Source organism: Gorilla gorilla, chromosome 9 (assembly GCF_029281585.2).
Source record: "Gorilla gorilla gorilla isolate KB3781 chromosome 9, NHGRI_mGorGor1-v2.1_pri, whole genome shotgun sequence".
NCBI classification, from domain to species: domain Eukaryota; kingdom Metazoa; phylum Chordata; class Mammalia; order Primates; family Hominidae; genus Gorilla; species Gorilla gorilla.
Genome location: NC_073233.2, coordinates 80,680,231 through 80,699,699, shown reverse-complemented (window position 1 = coordinate 80,699,699; position 19,469 = coordinate 80,680,231). Strand labels below are relative to the sequence as shown.

At 47.5% G+C, this 19,469-nt stretch overlaps 1 protein-coding gene and 1 long non-coding RNA gene across 3 annotated transcripts in view; one reads left to right on the top strand and one right to left on the bottom strand.

Annotated features, from left to right (window-relative positions):
• Positions 1–390: 390 nt before the first annotated feature.
• LOC129525603 (uncharacterized) lies at positions 391–17,268 on the bottom strand. 2 transcript variants are annotated; one of them, XR_008670003.2, is made up of 4 exons: positions 16,887–17,268; positions 2,339–2,440; positions 1,466–1,688; positions 391–536 (listed from the first exon to the last, which is right to left on the bottom strand). It is a non-coding gene; the product is annotated as an uncharacterized lncRNA (long non-coding RNA). The 2 variants fall into 2 exon arrangements; XR_008670004.2 differs by lacking the exon at positions 1,466–1,688.
• STARD10 (StAR related lipid transfer domain containing 10) overlaps positions 17,268–19,469 on the top strand; it is a 38,938-nt gene continuing 36,736 nt past the window's right edge. The window contains exon 1 of the mRNA XM_063693365.1: positions 17,268–18,056. The gene's annotated coding sequence lies outside the window, so the exon portion shown is untranslated. The remainder of the gene's footprint in view (positions 18,057–19,469) is intronic.

The following is a 19,469-nucleotide window of genomic DNA, read 5'->3' as shown; positions in this document are numbered from 1 at the left end:
TCCTCTTGCTTAAAACCCTTGAAAGGCTCTCCAGCATAGTCAAAGCAAATACCAAACCCTTTACCATGGCCTTCAAGGCCCTGCTTGATCTGGCCCCTGCCCACATCACTGATCTTACCTCTTCCTACTCTTTAGCCTTATTCACTGCACTGAAATCCCACTGCCAAGCTTAGCCCCACCTTGGAGGCTTTGCCCTGGCTGCACCCCCCTCCTAGTGCTCTTCCTCCACAACTTTTAGGGGCTAGCTCTTACATACCAGGCGGATTTCAGAAGACCTTTCCTGTCATCCAATCTGAAAAAGCTCCCATCCCAATCAGCGTCTATCACATCACCCTTGTTCTTCCTTTCAGAGCACCTAATACTCCCAGAAAGAATCACATTTCTGTGTTTGCTAGTTGTTTATTATGTCTCTTCTACCAGGCTGGGAACTTCAGGAAAGCCAGGACCAAGTCAATCTTGATCTAGGCTCTGTCTTCAGCATCTAGAACCAGGCTTGGCACCAACTGAATAGGTAATCCGTAAACAAATTGCTGTTGCTGTGTATCAAAAAGAAAAAAACAAAGTTTGCATGGTCCAGTGCTTAGAAGTTTTGAAATAAAAAATGTAGCTATTTTTTGGCTGCGTATAGTGGCTCACGCCTGTAATCCCAGCACTTTGGGAGTCCGAGGCGGTGGATCACTTGAAGTCAGGAGTTCGAGACCAGCCTGGCCAACATAGTGAAACCACGTCTCTACTAAAAATACAAAAATTAGCCGGGAGTGGTGGCAGGTGCCTATAATCCCAGCTACTTGGGAGGCTGAGCGGGGAGAATCACTTGAACCTGGGAGGCAGAAGTGGCAGTGAGCTGAGATCGTGCCGTTGCACTCCAGCCTGGGTGAAAGAGCAAGACTCAGTTTAAAAAAAAAAAAAGTAGCTATTTTTTAAATTGGAAAACCAATCACATGCACATAGCAAAGAATTGAAATAGTACAAAAGTGAGCCTGTTTGCCTCACACCTTCATATTGATCAGGATAGGACAGGCTGGTCTGTGGTTACAGTGATTTCTTTTTTTTTTTTTTTTTTTTCTCCAGAGACAGAGTCTCGCTCTGTCTCCCAGTCTGGAGTGCAGAGGCATGATCTTGGCAATCTGGGCTCACTGCAACCTCCGCCTCCCGGATTCAAGCAATTCTTCTGCCTCAGCCTCCTGAGTAGCTGGGACTACAGGCACACGCTGCCACACCTGGCTAATTTTTTGTATTTTAGTAGAGACAGGGTTTCACCACGTTGCCCAGGCTGGTCTCAAACTCCTGAGCTCAGGCAATCTGCTCACCTCAGCCTCCCAAAGTGCTAGGATTACAGGCGTGAGCCACCGCACCTGGCAGTACAGTGATTTCTAATATTGCCCATGACTGTTGGCTGAACTCAACTGGTGATTCTCACTTTGAGTGGCTTATGTGACTGTGATCATACCAGGACTGGAGTTACCTGAAGACTCAGCTGGGCGGGTTACTGTTGATGGCTTACTCATTTGGCTGGCAGGAGATGCCATCTATTGGCTAGAGGGTCGGAGCTGCAAACCAAAGCACCTGCATATGGCCCCTTCACATGGCTTAGGTTTCTCAGAGCATGGTGGCTAGATTCTGAGAGGGAGGCATCCCAAAACATGCATCCAACAGTATGAAAGCTGCCAGTCTCTTACGGTTTGACCCTGAAATTAGAACACATCACTTCCTCTGCATTCTATTAACCAAAGCAGTCACGGACCAGCCCAGATTGAAGGAGAGGGGACATAGGCCCCAGCTTTCAATGAAAGGAATGTCAAGCCGGGCACGATGGCTCACACCTGTAATCCCAGCACTTTGGGAGGTCAAGGCGGGCGGATCACCTGAGGTCAGGAGTTTGAGACCAGCCTGACTAACATGGTGAAACCCCGTCTCTACTAAAAATACAAAAATTAGCCGGATGTGGTGGCGCACGCCTGTAATCCCAGCTACTCAGGAGGCTGAGGCAGGAGAATCGCTGGAACCCAGGAGGTGGAGTTTGCAGTGAGCCGAGATTGTGCCATTGCATTCCAGCCTGGGTGACAGAACGAGACTCTGTCTCAAAAAAAATTTAAAAAGGAATGTCAAAAAAGTCTGGCCATCTTTAATCCACCACATGTGGATACTAAATAAAACTCCAAATCTCAGTCGCTTAACACAACAAAGGCTTATTTCTTACTCATCCCACATTAGACAATGATGGTGTGCTGTTCTCCCCCAGCAGTGACTTAAATCCTTCTGACATCACCATAATCTCAGTTATTTGATTCCAACTGCTCAGATTGGAGTAGGGGAGAGGGAAAAGATTGACACTAACACTTAATTGCCTTGGACTGAAGTGATACATTCTTCTGCCCAATTCCGACTGGTGACATCACATCTACTAGGAAGGTTGAGAAATGTCGTCTTTCCATATTCCCTGGAAAAGAGAAATGGGTGTGGATACATCACTGTGGCTAACACACACCACTTTCCCAGTCTCCTCCTCTAAAAGCATCACCACTAACACTACAGAGTGTATGCTTCCAGAAATATTTATGCATATACGACACATAAAACACAAAGGGGAACAGGCACAGTGGCTCACGCCTGTAATCCCCGCACTTTGGGAGGCTGAGGCGAGCAGATCACTTGAGCCCAGGAGTCTGAGACTAGCCTGGGCAACATGGCGAAACCCTGTCTCTTCTAAAAATACAAAATTTAGCCAGGCATGGTGGCACGTGCCTGTAGTCCCACCTACTCCAGAGGCTGAGGTGGGAGGATCACTTGAGCTCAGGAGGCAGAGGTTGCATTGAGCTGTGACCATGCCACTGCACTCAGCCTGGGTGACAGAGTGAGACCTTGTCTAAAACAAAAAATCCCACAGAAAAAGAGTAGCATTTACACACTTCCACACTTTGCTTCTTCCTCTTTTTTTTTTTTTTTTTTTTTTGGACAGAGTCTCACTCTGCTCTCCAGGCTAGAGTGCAATGGCACAATCATAGCTCATTGTAACCTCAAACTCCAGGGCTCAAACAATCCTCCCACCTCAGCCTCCTGAGACTAAAGATACGAGCCACCACACCTGGCCAAGCAAAGGATTTAAGTAGACATTTCTTCAGGCCAGGCACGGTGGCTCATGCCTGTAATCCCAGCACTTTGGGAGGCCAAGGCAGGCAGATCACCTGAGGTCAGGAGCTGAAGACCAGCCTGGCCAACATAGTGAAACACCATATCTACTAAAAATACAAAAATTAGCTGGGTGTGGTGGCACTTGCCTGTAGTCCCAGCTACTTAGGAGGCTGAGGCAGGAGAATCACTTGAACCCGGGAGGCAGAGGTTGCAGTGAGCAGCGATCACATCACTGCACTCCAGCCTGGGCGATGGATTGAGACACTGTCTCAAAAATAAATAAATGGACATTTCTTCAAAGTAAACATACAAATGGCCAATAAGCATGTGAAAAATTGCTCAACATCATCAGTAGGGAAGTGCAAATAAAAAACCACAATGAGCTAGCACTTTATATCTACTGAGATGGCTGTAATTTTTTTTAAATAAAATAACAGTGTCAGGGAGGAAGTGGAGAAAATAGAACCCTCATGCATTGCTGGTGGGAATGGCTGGTGGTGCAGCTGATGTGGAAAATAGTTTGGAAGTTTCTCAAAAGGTTAAACGTACAACCATCATATGATCCAGCAATTCCATTCCTGGGTTCATATCCACAAGATCAAAAGAATCAAAAGCAGGGACTTGAACAGATATTTGTATGCTGCTATAGTTTGGATGTTTGTACCCTGCAAATCTCATGTTGAAATTGGATCCCCAGTGTTAGAGAGGCCTAATGGGAGGTGCTTGGGTCATGGGGGCAGAAACCTTATGAAGACATAATGCCCTCCCTGGGTGGGCAGGAGTGGTGAGTTCTTACTTTGTCAGTTCCCAGAGAACTGATTGTTTAAAAAGGGCCTGGAGGCCTGGAGCAGTGGCTCACTCCTGTAATCCCAGCACTTTGGGAGGCTGAGGCGGGTGGATCACTTGAGGTCAGGAGTTCGAGACCAGCCTGGCCAACATGGTGAAACCCCATCTCTACTAAAAATACAAAAAAAATAAATTTAAAAAAAATCAGCCAGGTGTGGTGGCAAGTGCATGTAGTCCCAGCTACTTGGGAGGCTGAGGCATGAGAGTCGCTTGAACCCAGGAGGTGGAGGTTGCAGTGAGCCAAGATCACGCTACTGTACTCCAGCCTGGGTGACAGAGGGAGACTCTGTCTCAGAAAAAAACAAAAAAAGGGCCTGGCCCTCCCATCTCACTCTCTTGCTTCCCCTCTTGTCATGTGATCTCTGCACACCCTGGCCCCCCTTCACCTTCCACAGTGAGTGGAAGCACCCTGAGGCCTCACCAGAAGCAGATGCTAGTGGCATGCTTCTTGTACAACCTGCAGAACTGTGAATCAAATAAACCTCTTTTCTTTATAAATTACCCAGCCTCAGGAATCAGAGTAAGACATACACCCATGTTCATAGCAGCATTATTCACAATATCCAAAAGGTGGAAACAATGTTAAGTGTCCATCAACAGATGAATTGATAAGCAAAATGAGTGTATACATAGAACAAAATATTATTCAGCCATAAAAAAGAATGAAATTCTGATACATACTACAACATGGATGAAACTTGAAAACATGCTAAGTGAAATAAGTTAGACATAAAAGGACAGATTTATAAATCCACTTGTATAAAATATACAGAATAGCCAGGCTCAGTGGCTCATGCCTGTTATTCCAACACTTCGGGAGGCCGAGGCAGGTGGATCACCTGAGGTCAGGAGTTCAAGACCAGCCTGGCCAACATGGTGAAAATCCATCTCTACTTAAAATACAAAAATTAGCCAGGTGTGTTGGCAGGCACCTGTAGTCCCAGCTACTAGGGAGGCTGAGGCAGGAGAATTGCTTGAACCCAGGAGGCGGAAGTTGCAGTAAACCAAGATCACACCATTACACTCCAGCCTGGGCAACGGAGGGAGACTTGGTCTCCAAAAAATAGTAATAATAAAAATAAAACAAGGCTGGGCGCAGTGGCTCACGCCTGTAATCTCAGCACTTTGGGAGGCTGAGGTGGGCAGATCATGAGGTCAGGAGTTCGAGACCAGCCTGGCCAACATGGTGAAACCCCGTCCCTATGAAAAATACAAAAATTAGCCAGGCATGGTGATGCACGCCTGTAATCCCAGCTACTCAGGAGGCTGAGACAGGAGAATCGCTTGACCCTGGGAGGCGGAGGTTGCAGTAAGCCGAGATGGTGCCATTGCACTCCAGCCTGGGCGACAGAGCGAGACTCCATCTCAAAAAAGAAATTAAAATTAAAAAAATAAAATATATAGAATAGACAAACTAATGGAGACAGAAAGTAGACTAGAGGTTACCAGGGCTTAGGGGGAAAAGAGGAACCAGGAAATATTGCTTAATGTTTACAGAATTTCTGTTTGGGGTGATGAAAAAGTTTTACAAATAGTAGTGGCCAGGCACAGTGGCTCATGCCTATAATCCTAGCACTTGGGGATGCTGAGGTGGGTGGATCACTTGAACCCACGAGTTTGAGAGCAGCCTGGGCAACACAGGAAAACCCCATATCTACAAAATATATAAAAATTAGTGGGGGCATGGTGGCATGCACCTGTCATCCCAGCTACTTGAGAGGCTGAAGCAGGAGAATCACTTGAGCCCAGGAGGTCGAGTCTGCAGTGAGCCATGGCTATACTACTGTACTCTAGCCTGGATGACAGAGTGAGACTCCGTCTCTTAAAAATAAAAAATTAAAGTATGGTTAAAAAGGCAATTTTTGTGTTACTTATGTTTTACCACAATTTTTTTTTTTCAAACCTCACTCAAAAAAGAATGACATCATCTTAGGAGGCCGGGCGCAGTGGCTCACACCTGTAATCCCAGCACTTTAGGAGGCCAAGGCGGGTGGATTGCCTGAGTTTAGGAGTTCAAGACCAGCCTGACCAACATGGTGAAAGCCTGTCTCTACTAAAAATACAAAAATTAGCTGCGCATGGTGGCACACGCCTGTAGTCCCAGCTACTTGGGAGGCTGAGACAGGAGAATCACTTGAACTCAGGAGGCGGAAGTTGCAGTGAGCCGAGATCGCACCACTGCACTCTGGCCTGGGCAACAGTGGAAGACTCCATCTCAAAACAAAAACAAAAAACAAACAAACAAAAGCAAAGTAGGCCGGGCGTGGTGGCTCATGCCTGTAATCCCAGCACTTTGGGAGGCCCAGGTGGGTGGATCACCTGAAGTCAGGAATTCGAGACCAACCTGGCCAACATGGTGAAACCCCATCCCTACTAAAAATACAAAATTAGCCGGGCGTGGTGGTGCGCTCCTGTAATCCCAGCTACTCGGGAGGCTGAGGCAGGAGAATTGCTTAAATCCAGGAGGCAAAGGTTGCAGTGAGCCAAGATCGCTCCACTGCACTCCAGCCTGGGCGACAAGAGTGAGACTCTGTCTCAAAAAACAAAAACAAAAACCAGAAAAACAAAGTAGTAAAATCCAGAAGATAGAACTTCTACAAATCAACCAAACTGAAAACGCAATATAAAAATGAGCAATGGCTTTCATCATCAGAAGAGAAAGAAAACTCACTGATCTTGCATGCCCCCCAAAAAAGAAAGGAAAATAAAAGTTAACCACAAAAAATTATAATGTAAGTTAAAGTACAAATGAGGGGTCATTTTTTTACTCATCATATTGGCAAAAGTTAAGACATTGCAAGATATAATCATGCACTGCATAAGGATGTTTTAGTCAGCAACAGACTGCAGATAAGACAGCAGTCCCATAAGATTATAAGACTGTATTTTTACTATACCTTTTCTATGTTAAGATACACAAATACAAACCATTGTGTTACAGTTGCCTACAGTATTCAGTGTAGTACATGCTGTACAGGTTTATAGCCTGGGAGCAAAAGGTTATATCATATAGCCAAGGTGTGTGTGGTGGGCTATACCCTCCGTTTGTGTAAGTACACTATGATGTTCACACAAGGATGAAATCACCTAACGATGCATTTCTCAGTGTGTATCCTGGTTGTTAAGTGATGCATGCCTATATTCAGAGTTGGTGAGAACGTGGGGAAAAGGGAGTCCATTGTTCGTTGCTGGTGGGAGTGTAAATTGGTTTAATCTCTTAGGACAATTTGGCCATCTACACACTGATATATATGCACATCCTTGGACCCAGCAGTTGCACTCCAGTGTGCAACACGATGAATGGTTACAGATATCATGGTACATTCATAAGACAGAATCCAATGCAGTTCAAAGAAGGAGCTGGATCTATGTGTCCTGACATTGTAAGTATATGTCTGAAATACTTCATAATACTTCTTAAAACCCGACAGGTTTATTTTTGTTTCTAATGTTATATTCTGTTTCTTTGTCTTTCTTTTTTTTTTGAGATGGAGTCACACTCTGTTGCCCAGGCTGGCTGGAGTGCTGTGACACGATCTCAGCTCACTGCAACCTCTGCCTCCCAGGTTCAAGTGATTCTCCTGCCTCAGCCTCCCGAGAAGCTGGGATTACAGGCGCGTACCACCATGCCCAGCTAATTTTTGTATTTTTAGTAGAGACGGGGTTTCACCATGTTGGCCAGGATGGTCTCGATCTCCTGACCTTGTGATCCGGCCGCCTTGGCCTCCCAAAGTGCTGGGATTACAAGCGTGAGCCACCGTGCCAGGCCTTCTTTTTCTTTTTTAATTGAGACAGGGTCTCTGTCTGTCACCCAGGATCGAGTGCAGTGGTGTGGTCATAGCTCACTGTAGCCGTGACCTCCCGGACTCTAGTGATCCTCCTGCCTCAGTCTCCCAAGTGGCTGGTCCTGCAGGGGCATGCCATCACACCAAGCTTTTTATTTATTTATTTATTTATTTATTTAGAGATAGGGCCTTGCGCTGTTGCCCAGGCTGGAGTGCAGTAGCGTGATCTCTGCTCACTGCAACCTCCACCCCCAGGATCAAGCAATCCTCCCATTTCAGCCTCCCGTGCAGCTAGGACCACAAGCATGTGCCACCACACCTTGCTAAGTTTTGTTTTTTGTTTGTTTGTTTTGTAGAGAAAGGTTTTTGCCATGTTGTCCAGATTGGTCTCAAATTCCTGGACTCAAGCAATTTGCCCACCTTGGCCTCTCAAACCGCTGGGATTGCAAGCATGAACCACCTCAACCAGCCATATTCTGTTTCTATTATAAATGATGAGATTAAGCGTTCAGACTGCTGTTTGCAAACAGTTTTCACAAATGACACCTTTAGGGGCAGGTTGGCTTTCTTCTCAGTATATGAAAAACCGAATGAGATATGATCATCATGTCTACTTTTTTTTCCTTCCAGCCGTGGTTTTGCAGCCTTAGTGACATCTGGATATGAGTTTTGAGCAGATAAATGCAAGAATCTGGTAATCAGCTTGAGGTAAATTTGCAGGTTTATTTTTATGCTTCTTTTTAATTAGTTATTTATATCCATAACCAATAGCCCACTAAATATGATAAACTAATATATTAATAGAATTAAAAACTAAACAGGTCAGGTGTGGTGGCTTACCCCTGTAATCCCAACACTTTGGGAGGCCAAGGCAGGAGGATCACTTGAGCCCAGGAGTTCGAGACAAGCCTGGGCAACATGGCAAAACTCCATCTCTACTAAAGGTAAAAAATAAACAGTTTAAAAGTCTGAAATGGTTAAAAACATCCATTGTATGGGGAAAGTGGGTTCAGCTGTAGCTGTGTTAGTCTTTTGTTTTTTGTTTTTTTTTTGAGATGGAGTCTCTCTCTGTCGCCCAGGCTGGAGTGCAGTGGCGCAATCTCGGCTCACTGCAAGCTCCGCCTCCCAGGTTCATGCCATTCTCCTTCCTCAGCCTCCCGAATAGCTCGGACTACAGGTGCCCACCACCACACCCGGCTAATTTTTTGTATTTTTAGTAGAGACGGGGTTTCACTGTGTTAGCCAGGATGGTCTCGATCTCCTGACTTTGTGATCCACCTGCCTCCCAAAGTGCTGGGATTACAGGCGTGAGCCACCGCGCCCAGCTGCTGTCTTAGTCTTTTGGGGCTACTATAATAAAACACCCTAGAGTGGGTCATTTATAAACAAGAGAAATTTATTGCTCACATTTCTGGAGGCTGGGAAGTCCAAGATCAAGACACCAACAGATTCAGTGTCTGGTGAGGGCTGCTGTCTGCTTCAAAGACAATGCTTTCTCTCTCTATTCCCACATGGTAGAAGAGGCCTGGGAAGCTCTCTTGAGCCTCTTTTATAAGGGCACCAATTCCATTCATGAGGGTGGAGCCCTCATGATTTAATCATTCCCCCAAAGCCCCATGTCTGAATACTATCACATTGGGTATCAGGTTCCAATGTATGGATTTTGGGGTGATACCAACATTCAGACCATAGCAGTTGCTAATGGGGTCTCAGCACTCCCTGACCTTGTGTGCATACCACATGCACCCACTATTCACTATTATTTTATGAAAGTTGCCAGAATCAAAATGGAGTCACTTGGCCCAGAGCGGTGGGCCACACCTATAATCCCAGCACTTTGGGAGGTTGAGGTGGGGGGATCACTTGAGCCCAGGAGGAGGCTAAGCCTGCAGTAAGCCCTGATCACGCCACTGCACTCCAGCCTGGGCAACAGAGGGAAACCCTGTCTCAAAAAAAAACAAAAAACGCCAGGCGCGGTGGGTCACATCTGTAATCCCAGCACTTTGGGAGGCTGAGGCAGGCGGATCATGAGGTCAGGAGATCTAGACTATCCTGGCTAACACGGTGAAACCCCATCTCTACTAAAAATACAAAAAAAAAAAATTCACCGGGCGTGGTGGCGGGCACCTGTATTCCCAGCTACTCGGGAGGCTGAAGCAGGAGAATGGCGTGAACCCAGGAGGCAGAGCTTGCAGTGAGCCGAGATCGCGCCACTGCACTCCAGCCTGGGCGACAGAGCAAGACTCCATCTCAAAAAAAAAAAAAAAAAAAAAACAGCAATAACAAAACAGAGTCACTAGTATTTAAAAAAAAACAAGGCTGGGTGTGGTGGCTCATACTTGCAATCCCAGCACTTCAGGAGGCTGAGGTGGGAGGATTGCTTGAGCCCAGGAGTTCAAGACCAGCCTGGGCAACATGGCAAGACCCTGTCTCTACAAAAAATTATAAAATTACCCAGGCATGGTGGCGCACACCTGTAGTCCCAGCTGCTCAGGAGGCTAAGGGGGAGGATCACTTGAGCCCAGGCAGTAGAGGTTACAGTGAGCTGAGATCGTGCCACTGCACTCCAGCCTGGGCGACAGAGTGAGACCCTATCTCCAAAAAACAAATTAATCAATTAATTTTAATAATTTATTTTAACACAAATTACCTAGAACTTAGCAGCTTAATTAATTAATTAACTTAAAAAAAAACCCTGACAGTACAGTCAGGGAAGGATATGAAGAGAGAATTGTCATGCTTATATGCCTCCTAAGAAAAATAATCACAGGCCAGGCATGGTGGCTCACGCCTATAATCTCAGCACTTTGGGAGTCTGAGGCAGGTGGATTACTTGAGGTCAGGAGTTCGAGATTAGCCTGGCCAAAATGGTGAAACCCCGTCTCTACTAAAAATACAAAAACAAAATTAGCCAGGTGTAGTGCCACATACCTGTAGTCCCAGCTACTTGGGAGGCTGAGGCAGGAGAATCACTTGAACCCAAGTGAGCCAAGATCGTGCCATCACACTCCAGCCTGGGTGACAAGAGTGAAACTCCATCTCAAAAAAAAAAAAAAGAGAAAAAGAAAAACAATCACAGGTTGGGCACAGTGGCTCACACATGTTATCCCAGCACTTTGGGAGGCCAAGGCAGGAGGATCACTTGAGGTCAGGAGTTCGAAACCAGCCTGGCCAGCATGGTGAAACCCTGTCTCCACCAAAAATACAGAAGTTAGCTAGGCATGGTCGCACACGCCTGTAATACCAGCTACTCGGGAGGCTGATGCAGGAGAATCGCTTGAACCCAGGAGGTGGAGGTTGCAGTGAGCTGAGATTACACCACTGTACTCCAGCCTGGGCGACAGAGCCAGACTCTGTCTCAAAAAAAAAAAAAAAAAAAGAAAAGAAAAACAATCACAAACGACTATAAAAACCACAACCTGCAACCTTCCACAAAAAAAAAGAAAAAAATAATTAATTAAAAAAAATAAAAATACTTCTGTGAGGGAATCTGCCCAGCAACTGCCTGGCTAACCCCAGACTGGTGTCACCTGATCTCTGTAGCCAAGCATAATTATTTCAAAACAATTATATAATCCTCCTCATTTTTTCCCTTTGAAAACATTTGTCTTCATTTACCTCCCTGAATACACACTGGTTTCTATAGCATGTGTATTCCCATTGCGATGTTCTATTCCCAAATAAACGTCATTTTCTTTTAAAGAGCCTCTCTGTTATTTAGGTTGACACCTTAAAGGGAAAACAGTGTTTGGAATGGAGTGAACTGAAATTATACCTTTCCTCCCTCCAAGGGAAGAATCAAGCATCATTCAATATTGGCTAATGTGGAAAATGCTTTGAAATGGGCAAAAAATGCCAGGCGCAATGGCTCATGCCTGTAATCCCAGTACTTTGGAGGCCAAGGCAGGTGGATCATTTGAGGTCAGGAGTTCAAGACCAGCTGGGCCAACATGGTGACACCCCATCTCTACTAAAAATACAAAAAATTAGCCAGGCATGGCGGTGTGCATGCCTGTAGTCCCAGCTACTCATGAGGCTGAGGCAGGAGAATCACTTGTACCTGGGAGGCAGGGGTTGCAATGAGCTGAGATTGTGCCACTGCACTCTGCATGGGTGACAGAGTGAAACTCCATCTTAGGAAAAAAAAAAAAAAGGCAAGAGAGAGGAAGATGACCCCATATTATTTTAAAAGAAGCCGGGTCAAAGTCATGTGAATAAAAGGAATACAAATTTGTTTGGTATGAGACGTGGCAGAGGTGGATTGGGATGAAGTGGCAAGAGGATCCCCTCACAAAGAAGTTAGACCCTCTATGGAAGTGTGTTTGGTTTCAAGAAGTGTTAGAAGGAAAACCAGGCACAGCCACAGGGAAGCTTCCTGTCACAGTACTCCCCCTCCCAGCAGCACAGGCCACAGGCTGCCCCTCTGCAGAGATCTCAGCTGACCCCAGGAGAAAGCCACCAGGATCAGAGAAGAGAGGTGGCTGTGAAATTCCCAAGACACAAGAAGGGATCAAGACTGGAGGGGGTGGGGAAACTGACTAGAAAGTCTTCAAGGTAGGAGACCATGAGAGCTCAGATCAGGAGAAGGGGTAGAAAGGCGGGACCTCCTCTGCAGCCTCTACCTTGAGGCCCAACCCCTTGTCAAGAGACAGGGATGAGGGGGTGGAGCAAATCGGGCCCAGTTTCTACCTTCCCCCACCTTGAAATCCTCCCAGCTTTCTAAGGTTTTAGGATATTGATCTATGTGAAAAACAGCCGATTCAATGTGACGCAGTTTGTGGGCAGTGGGTGAAGAGGGACCTGGCCCAGTGAGGAGTAGCTGCCCTCCAACCAAAGAGTCAGAAAAAAAAAAAAAGTCAGTTTTGAACACACCTAGTTTAAGGAACTTGTGAGTCGACCAGAGGGAGATGTCCTAGAGGCAGGAGGAAGGCCTGAGCTGGAGGTTTGGGGGCTATAAGCATATGGATGGAAGTGAATGAGGTCATCCCAAAAAAGTGTGCAGAGTAAAGAGAGAGTCTGTGGCAGACCTGGAGGACCCCAGTATTTCAGGCTGTCCTAGCCCAATCAGCCAAGACCACCAAGGAACAAACCCATGGTTTGATGAAGTCAGGTTTCTTGTCCCCTTGTAATGAGACAGACAGCACACTGGAGAAACCAAGGAGTGTCCCACTAAGCACAAAGGAAGATAGTTTTACAGGGTTTGGGAGGGGGTGGAGATGAGGTGAAATTTAAATGAAGCAATATTTTGATAGGCTCAAAGCAAAGCAGAACTGTGTATAAAGGGGCTGGCATCAGTTCTGGACTGCCACAGGACCTACAGTCCTGTTTCTTTGGAAAAAATAAGATAGATGTGGACTATTGTGTTCAAAACTTCCTTACCTGGATCTCTGTACCTGCATTATAAACCCTGTCTATTTAGTGACTTAGATCTTCCAGGCAAGAGTTTTCCTTTTTCTTTTTCTTTTTCTTTTTTTTTTTTTTTTGAGATGGAGTTTCACTCTGTCACCAAGGCTGGAGTACAGTGGCATGATCTCAGCTCACTGCAACCTCTGTCTCCCGGGTTCAAGCGGTTCTCCTGCCTCAGCCTCGAGTAGCTGGGACTATAGGCACGTGTCACCATGCCCAGCTAATTTTTGTATTTTTAGTAGAGACAGGGTTTTGCTATGTTGGCCAGGCTGGTCTCGAACTCCTGACCTCGAGTGACCTGCCCATCTCAGCCTCCCCAAAGTGCTGGGATTACAGGCATGAGCCACAGCACCCGGCCTCATTCTTATTCATATAATTTTTAAAAAATTGCTTTTTTTTTTGAGACAGAGTCTCACTCTGTTGCCCAGGCCAGAGTGCAGAGTGCAGTGGCACAATCTCGGCTCACTGCAACCTCCACCTCCCAGGCTCAAGCGATTCTCCTGCCTCAGCCTCCTAAGTAGCTGGGATTACAGGTGTGCACCACCATGCCTGACTAATTTTTGTATTTTTGGTAGAGACAAGTTTTCGCCATGTTGGCCAGGCTGGTCTCGAACTCCTGGCCTCGAGTGATCCCCATGCCTTGGCCTCTGAAAGTGTTGGGATTACAAGCGTGAGCCACTGCACCCGGCCTATTAATACAATTTTGTAAACCAAAAAGTACCTGAGACAGGTCTCTATCAGTTTAGAGATTTATTTTACCATGGTTGAGGACGAACCTGGGAAAGAGACAACAGCCACGGTAGAATCTGTGGCCCATACTTTTTTTCCAAAGAGGAGTTTGAGGCCAGGTGGGGTGGTTCACGCCTGTAATCCCAGCACTTTGGGAGCCAAGGCAGGAGGATCCCTTGAACTCAAGAGTTTGAGACCAGCCTGGGCAACATGGCGTAACCCTGTCTCTACAAAAATCACAAAAAATTAGGCTGGGCGCGGTGGCTCACACCTGTAATTCCAGCACTTTGGGAGGCCAAGGCAGGGGGATCACCTGAGGTCAGGAGTTTGAGACCAGCCTGGCCACCACGGTGAAACCCCGTCTCTACTAAAAATACAAAAATTAGGCCGGGCATGATGGCTCACGCCTGTAATCCCAGCACTTTGGGAGGCCGAGGTGGGTGGATCAGGAGATCGGGAGTTCGTGACCAGCCTGACCAACAGCGTGAAACCCCGTCTCTAAAAAAATACAAAAAAAAAAAAATTGCTGGGCATGGTGGTGAGCACCTGTAATCCCAGCTACTCAGGAGGCTGAGGCGGGAGAATCTCTTGAACCCAGGAGGCAGAGGTTGCAGTGAGCCAAGATCACGACACTGCACTCCAGCCTGAGCGACAGAGCAAGACTCCTTCTCAAAAAAAAAAAAAAAAAATTAGCTGGGCGTGTTGGTGTGCGCCTGTAATCTCAGCTACTTGGGAGGCTGAAGTAGAAGAATCCCTTGAACCTGGGAGGCGGAGGTTGCAGTGAGCCAAGATCGTGCCACTGCACTCCAGCCAGGGTGACCGAATAAGACTCCATCTAAAAAAAAAAAAAAAAAAAAAAAAAGGCAAAACATAATTAAAGTTGGAATTAAAAAAAAATTAGCCAGGTGTAGTGGTGTGTGCCTATAATCACAGCTACTCAGGAGGTTGAGGTGGGAGAATAGATTGAGCTCAGGAGGTCCAGGCTGCAGTGAACAATGGTCTTGACTCCAGCCTGGGTAACAGAATGAGACCCTGTCCCAAAAAAACAAAAACAAGGCCAGGCACAGTGGCTCACACCTGTAATCCCAGCACTTTGGGAGGCCGAGGTGGGCGGATCACAAGGTCAGGAGATCGAGACCATCCTGGCTAACACGGTGAAAACCCATCTCTACTAAAAAAATACAAAAAAAAAAAATTAGCCCGGCGTGGTGGCGGGTGCCTGTAGACCCAGCTACTCAGGAGGCTGAGGCAGGAGAATGGCATGAACCCGGGAGGCGGAGCTGGCAGTGAGCCCAGATCATGCCACTGCACTCCAGCCTAGATGACAGAGCAAGTCTCCGTCTCAAAAAAAAAAAAAAAAACCACAAACGAACAGCCCCTGCCCTCCCCCCAAAAAAGACAAACTGCATCTCACACACAGGTGACCCCTGTGAATACAGTCTCTGAGGAGTGATGGAAGAGGAAGCCCTGTGAGAGGTGCAGACTGCTACCATCTAGAACACCAGGATGCCTAAATAGTAGAGGGCAGTTTCATTAGTGACATCAGTTTGCAAACTGAAAAGAGACACTCTCCTGCAGGTACCAAAGGTGCTCTCTCTTTGTATAGGGAAAAGGCAGGCTGGTTGTTTTTTGTTTTTGTTTTTTGAGACGGAGTCTCGCTCAGTCGCCCAGGCTGGAATGCAGTGGTGCGATCTCGGCTCACTGCAACCTCCACCTCCCAGGTTCATGCCATTCTCCTGCCTCAGCCTCCCGAGTAGCTGGGACTACAGGTGCCTGCCACCACGCCCAGCTAATTTTTTTGTATTTTTAGTAGAGACGGGGTTTCACCATGTTAGCCAGGATGGTCTCAATCTTCTGATCTCGTGATCCGCCCGTCTTGACCTCCCAAAGTGCTGGGATTACAGGCGTGAGCCACCACTCCCGGCCTAGGCTGGTTTATGACTCACAGGGTCTGTATTTCACAATAATCATACATATTCAGCAGGTTTTGGGGAAAAGCTATACATATTTATGAGGGGACGTGAGTGCATGCACAATGGGTAAACACCTGTAACATACATTCCATGTTCACTTTGGGATGGGGTTTTTGCATTAAAGTGAGGTGGAATTTGGTTCTTTGCATCATAAGGTGAACTATAGGACACAAACACAGTTTGCGTGCAGTCTCTATGAGCTTGCTGAAACTGGCCTGAGGTCTGCAGTTACTTATCAGGAAAGAATGTTTGTAAGGCCTGTCCTCTGTCGATCAGCGTTGTAGTGGTCTGAGTTGTAAATCTCAGTAAAGAAGAGTCTGACAATTTGCCTGATAGCTCCTATTGCTAGGGGTTTAGTAAGAGTGTGGTTTTTCTGGCAGCAGTAGAAATTTAAGAAGTTGCCATGCCAGCTGAGCCCTGAGGTGGGCAACGTTTGTTTCCTTAACCTTAACCTTAAGGTCCATCGTAGTTGATAAAAAGGCATCTGGCCAGGCCTGATGGCTCACGCCTATAATCCCAGCACTTTGGGAGGGTGAGGCGGGAGGCCAGCAGTTCTGGGGCCACTGCACTCCACCCTGACAGACAGAGAGAGACCCTGTCTCAAAAAATAAATAAATAAAAAAGATAAAGGGGCATTTGTCTTGATCGCTCAGATCACACAACTAATAAGTAGCATTCTTTCTAAAAGCCGCAACAATGCTACTCCTCTCTTATAAGAGCTACTGTGTAACTCCTGCCCAACTCAAACCCACAGGCCCAGGCTCAGAACACTTGGCTCCATTGCTTCACTGTTTCCCTGCTAGCACGAACCCCCCAAACTCCATCTCCCAACATGCCGCGGGCCCCCTTTCTGTCAGCCTGACTCTTGAGCTCCTGAGAAATGTAGTTTTTCCAGCGGCTCAGCCCCAGAAAGGTCCTAGCCAAGAACTACAGTTCCCATGTGGCAATGCGCGCGCCATTCCGGTGGAATTCACCGCGGTTTCCAGTTTGCCGTGATGGATGCCAGAACCTGCACCTGGGGCTTGGTGACGCGATGACTGAGATGCTGGAGTCCCCGGTCAGAAGGACGATGCCGAGCGCGCCGTATTTTCTCCTGCCTCTCCTCAGATCGCCTCCGTTGTTGGGCTGTGGAGACGTCTCAACCAAAGTGGAGCCGACAGAGGCCCCAGGAGCCGTGGTGACAGAGTGGCCACAACCACTAGGGGGCGCGAGGCAGAGCGGCCCCTAGTCCGCCCCTAGTCCGGGACCTCTGGGCGGTCCCGGGCGGGAAGCGCACGCGCAAACGCGGGGCTTCGCGGCCGCTGTAAACACCAAAGAGCGCCTGCGCAAGCCGAGAGTCTCGGGATCGACACGTGGGGGCGCCTGAGCGAAGATAAGCGTAATAAATAGTAACCTAACGGTCCAGTCGTCGTTCTGTGGTCCTTTCTTTTATGATTCAGAAGGAATGACCCTCTTCATCGCCTCTCCTAATTCAGTCCTCACAACAGTCCTTTTACAAATGGGACAGCTTTACAGTCCTTTTACAAATGGGACAACAGGTTAGAGGAAGTCAGGCAGATTCCCAGCATCATAGAGAGTAAAGGACCAGGGAAGGATCAGGATTCAAGGACTGCACCCAGGCTCTGCTTCCAGCTTGCTGTGTGACTTTGGGTAATTTTGTTCCCTTAGGGAACTGAGCTTTCTCATTTGTAAATGCGAACAGGCTGTTGGGAGGATCAAATGAGATCCAGGGGTGAAAACAGCTTAGTTTACTTTCAGGAATTTACCCACGCGGTATATAAAGGCAAAATATTATTATAGTCAGGTGATTGTAGATTGAGGAACCCATTTCCTCATTCTGCAAATTGCAAACCTGAGGGCCCAAAGAGGGACAGGGGCTTGCCCCAGGTCTCAGCAGGCTGTGAGCAAGAGCTAAAGCCTAATCCTCCTGCCTTTGGGCCTGGAGCCCTTCCTTGTACCCCAGGGGTCAGTGTCTTTGTTGGATACAGGCTTAGATTGACTGACTGTACCCTGAGAACCTAGGGGAGTCCCTGTTCCCAATTCTTCTCCTACCCCCACCTTGGCCTGATGGAAGAAGACCCTGCTGTGTTGAGATGAGCACCAGAGCCAAGAAGCTGAGGAGGATCTGGAGAATTCTGGAGGAAGAGGAGAGTGTTGCTGGAGCTGTACAGACCCTGCTTCTCAGGTCAGTGGCCCAAGTAAGGGAAAGAGCCCAGGTGTGACAGATGAGGGGGCAGCACTAAGGGGACAGACTCTGAATGGAAAGGAGTGGGAAGGCAGTGGACACTGTTTCTGAGCTTGGGAGGAATTGGGTACTCAGGTGACTCCATCTGGGGGCAGTGGAGCTGGAGGTGATATCTGGGCTGGCCTGGGTGATGAGAAGGGGAAGTGATGCGCATTGAGCTGAGGTCTAGGAGCCACTCCCCAGCCAGGTGAAGCGAGGTGGCACCTAGGCACCACCACCTAGGCACCTGCAGGATCATGCAGCTACCCCCAGGGAAGGGGACTTTTCTCTGTCCCTTGGAGCGGTGGAGCTGGGCTGTATGCAGCTGATTCTCTCTAGAGTGCTCTTAGAGGTTTTGTGGGTAGGTTGGGGGAAGGGCTGGGAGACCCTGAGGTCTCGTTACAGATTGGGCCTCCCCAGGCAAGTCATGAAAGGCAGGTATATGTAGAAATAGAAATCCAAGATCCTTCAAGATATCCCAGATAGGCCAGGCACGGTGGCTCACGCCTGTAATCTCAGCACTTTGGGAGGCTGAGGCGAGCGGATCACCTGAGGTTGGGAGTTGAGATCAGCCTGACCAAAGTGGAGAAACCCCATCTCTACTAAAAATACAAAAAAAAAAAAAAGTTAACCGGGCGTTGTGGCGGGCACCTGTAGTCCCAGCTACTCGGGAGGCTGGGGCAGGAGAATGGCATGAACCCGGGAGGCAGAGCTTGCGGTGAGCCGAGATGGCGCCACTGCACTCCAGCCTGGCTGACAGAGTAAGACTCTGTCTCAAAAAAAAAAAAAAAAAAAAAATTAGCCAGGTGTGGTGGTGCATGCCGGTAGTCCCAGCTACTCGGGAGGCTGAGGCAGAAGAATCGCTTGAACCCAGGAGGCGGAGGTTGTCGTGGGCCGAGATGGTGCCATTGCATTCCAGCCTGGGCAACAAGAACAAAACTCCGTCTCAAAACAAAACAAAGCAAAACACAACAACAAAAAGGTATCCAAGATAATTCAATGGAATTATCTGGAGGTGGATCTTGGATTCACCTCCAAGCATTTAATATCTGGGCCTTCACTTATCATTTCTGTTTTTCAGCCAGAGAAACTGAGGCTAAAGAAGGAAAAGGACTCTTTTTTTGTTTTGAGACGGAGTTTCACTCTTGTTGCCCAGGCTGAAGTGCAAGGGTGCGATCTTGGCTCACTGCAACCTCCGCCTCCTGGGTTTAAGCAATTCTCCTGCCTCAGCCTGCCAAGTAGCTGGGATTACAGGTGCCCACTACCATGCCTGGCTAATTTTTTGTATTTTTAGTAGAGACACAGTTTCACCATGTTGGCCAGGCTGGTCTCAAACTCCTGACCTCAGGTGATCCATTCGCGGCCTCCCAAAGT